Raw genomic sequence first — 4,077 nt, 5'->3', positions numbered from 1 at the left:
TTAGTCATGCATTGGGAACATTTCCTCATGAATGATAACATATAATTATGGGAGATGTTACTAATGCACAGTTAAAATATTGGTGTGAGGAGTACTCTGTGAGGACCAAATACAGATTGTAACTCAACTATGGGGTTATTAGCAACCATTTGTCTATCTTGTCATTGTTTTATTGATGTAATATGCCTGATTCACATGAGAAAGAAAATAAAAGAAATCAATTTGTATTAAAGGACCCAAATAATATTTCATTTGAATGATTTCAATGGTACATACACTTTATTAAAGGTAAATAAATGAAAAGATAAATATATCATGTGATGTCTTTAATATAACAAATATTCAAAATATACAGTATTAATTGGATTCAAAATAAATGATTAAATTCTAAAATTAAATGTGGGGTCCAATTTCATTAATTTTATTAAGAGGGTGTTAAGTAGGTGGTTGAAAAAACTTTTGGTTTGGTCGAGAAAACTATGCCCATTTTTCTTAAGGCTGCATTTGTTTTAGGTGTAAATTCAGTTTTACACCCAATGGGAAATGTGAACTGGTTTAGTTGTCGATGGAAATTAGGATTGATAGATTTTGAAAATTTACACCATGTTTAGTTGTCAAGGTGTAAATTCGGTGAGATGGGACTACTGACGAAACCTGAGATGAGAGCTACTATAGTTGACATAGAAGGAGGGAAGTAGAGGAAGAAGAAGAAGAAGAAGAAAAAGGAGGAGGAGAAGAGAGAAAGAGAGAGAACGAAAGAGAGACAGATGGAGAGAGAAAGGTCAGAGGTGGGTTCACAGATTTGTCGCGGCAATTGGTTGCAATGGCCACCGCCGTTGCAACTGGGTTTTTCCACTGCCGTCCTAAGTTCAAAAATGAGTTTCATTGTAAAATTACACTCTTTTCAAACATGTGTAAAATTGAATCGGGGTGTAAGGTTTACCCAGTTGAATTTTCCACCCCAAACAAACGTGGCCTAAAGTGAAAAATGACATTTTTGAAAACAAAACCTAAATGATGGTGTTCTCTAGCGCCAATATTTTTGAAAACAAAACCTAAATGATGGTGTTCTCTAGCGCCAAATGTAAAACGTTTGTATTGAGTTTGGGGTGCCATACTAGGTCCCTAGATGCTGTTACCTAAGCTGTAACCCTAGAAAGCTCACCACGTGGACATTGTAGCATGATATATGCAGGCAAAAGAAAACACTTATTGATACTATATGGGCATTGGCATCTTAAAAACACTTCGTATTTTTGTGATACTCATTCAAACCATCGATCTTTGATCAATGATCAAATGGAAGTTAATGTGCAAACCTTTATGGGCCCAAAATTCTTTATATTGTACAAATGGATTTCAGCCCATTTTCATGAAGACTCCTAATGTTTTTGGGTGCCATAATAGGGTCTTTGGGTGCTACTTATGTGAGTTGCTGGAAGTAAAACTTGCCATGTGGACCTTGTTCCTGGATGATGAGTAGACCAAAGCCCAAAGGGGTTGTATGTGAGAGTTTTACACCAAATTAAATTGAAAAAAAAAAAAAGAAAAGAAAAACAGTTTTCAAAATAAGTTGAATAAATGAATAAGGGAAAATAGTTGGATCGTGACCTCAACTAATCCAACCAAGCCCTAACTGCCCTATTTGGAGCCATTTCTGCCAAACAAGGAACAAAGTATTAAATATGTATCATCCCGACTTTCTGACAGGGCAATACGCTAAATACTAAGAATGGAGTTGGGATCACCTGCCAACAAAACATCTTCCAACCCCCTACCATCATGATCTGACACCGCACGTCTCACCATGAGTTTGAGACTCACCATAAAAGTGGAACCTGTCATGTATGAGATGTGTGGTGCCAGATTGTGTTGGTAAGGTGTTGGAGCGTGTTTTGTTGGCAAGTGATCCAAACTCCTAAGAATGAGGGACATCTTTAAAATTTGAACCTTGACCCACTATACTGGGCATTCGCTGAAACTTAGGATTTGTTTGGATAAGCTTTTGTCTTTAAATTTAAAGTTTCCATCCCCTCCACCTAGAGTAAAATTTGGGGCTTAAAAGAAGAATTTGACAACAGTTGTTATAAAAACATAAAAATATGAAGCCAATAGAAATTTGAGTCCTAAATAAAACTACAAATCCTGAAACTCATCCAAATACAACCTTAGTAAATAATCATATATTGCTTGTTAGAATAAGGCGATACATGGGAATTGGGAAACCATGTTTGCTGCCTTTATTGATACCTTGAACTTTGCACTTTGCTGCCAATTGCTCTATGTTTTTTGTGTTTGTTTATACTTTAAACTCATTTTTCTATACAACTTAGCTCAACTTAGTATGGGGTGTTCATGAAAAAACAAAATATCGAACCAAAACTGATCATTTTTTGTTTTAATTAACCTATTAAAAACCAGTGATTAACTGAAGAACTGAAAATAAAAAATCGAAAAATTGGGCCAATCAATCAGTTAATCGATTGATTCAGTTCAGATTCAGTTTGAATTTTCAGAAAGCCTATAGAATCGGTCCGGTGTCAGATATGTGCTTAGCCCATCCGTTAGCACTCCTGGACCTTAGGTTCGAGTTGGTCAAATATAGGGTCGTGATCCTGAAAGGGGTGAGATGATCAGTTAGAATCCTCAATCCAATCAAAGATGTCTATGTAAAGCCCTTCTGAGAATAGCCAACTTTCTTTCTAGGGGTGCAAGTCAGGCGAATTGAGTCGTGGTTATGGTCAATCCACACTCCACCTTAAAGTTTAGGCTTAAGGGCTGAGTCCGGATCAAGCCTGAGGTCAAGCCTGATCTTTCCAATTCAAGCCCAACCTACAAAATTTATACATGTATATATGAATATGTAAAGTTGGGATAAGCTCAAGTCAGTTTCGGGCTACCTAAGGGTTAGGCCCAGGCCTGGCCCAAAAATAATAAAGCTCAACTCTTTGGTCCCAAATCCAGCTCAAGGATCGAAAATCCAAACCCAATCCATATAAAATTTTGGGTTGAATCGGTTCAGACTCAAATTAGGCCCACCCAAGTTGCACCTATATTTCTTTGTCACATGCAAAGAGTCCTACATTATTTCTATATATTCTAGTCTGAATATGCTTGGGTCATCACAATTAATCCACTCCTACTCGAGGTTCAAAATATCATAATGTATCAGCCCGTATAGGAAATGTATCGGGTCAGACCATGGTTCAAAAGGTAGTCGTGACTTAAAAATCCCCTCTGAACCGGTTTTAAAGAAAATAAATAAAACACAAAAAAAAACACCAATACAGATCGATATGTCTACCCTGTATCGATATTTAAAACCTAACCTTGCCCCTACTACTTTTTTCTTGTAGGAACTAGCTAATTGGAGATGTGTCATCCACATAGTTCATAGCTCACTTTTGTTCCAACAAGGTTTTAGCTTAGGGTTAAAATCAAGAATCATGGCATTAGATGTACTGCTGTGGTCCCATCATAATATCATCACCATCTAATTCAAATGGGGGCACAATAATACATCGATGGCTTTGGTTTTGAAATTTTAGCACATATATCATAGAAAAAGATATATCCATTAAAAGATGCCCCTTGAAACTCCACATCTCATCTACTAAACAAAACAGATTATTTTTCTTCACTAAACTCCCACTCGAAGCACCATTAATACAGTCTAATTCAATTTATTCTTCATCAAACAATGCTAGAATCACTTCCTTGGCCAATGATACCCGTAATTTTTTTCATTGTTTGAAACAAGACTAATCTTTCATGTGGCAAGAAACCCATCTCAATGTATGTCTTCAAACCTAGAAAGTTCCATCTTTTCCTCCATTTGCTTCACATTAAAGGGGTAAATAATTTTCAATAATATAATTTTAGTTATATTTTTAGTCCTTTAATGGCCAAAACTTTATTTTCTGTTCCTTTTACATGCAAACAAACATAGGATTTATGTGACTTTAACTTAGGTATAATTTTATAGAAATTCTTGAATTGAGGTTAATGAATGATACAGTGCCATAACTTGCCATGTGTAATATATATAGAGGATCAATCAAGATTGACCAACTTAGG

The sequence above is a fragment of the Nelumbo lutea genome, chromosome 2, assembly GCF_056320005.1.
Source record: "Nelumbo lutea isolate HS-2025 chromosome 2, American lotus-T2T, whole genome shotgun sequence".
In the NCBI taxonomy this organism is placed as follows: Eukaryota; Viridiplantae; Streptophyta; class Magnoliopsida; order Proteales; family Nelumbonaceae; genus Nelumbo; species Nelumbo lutea.
The sequence above is the reverse complement of the archived record's forward strand: the minus strand, read 5'-3'. Positions refer to the sequence as shown.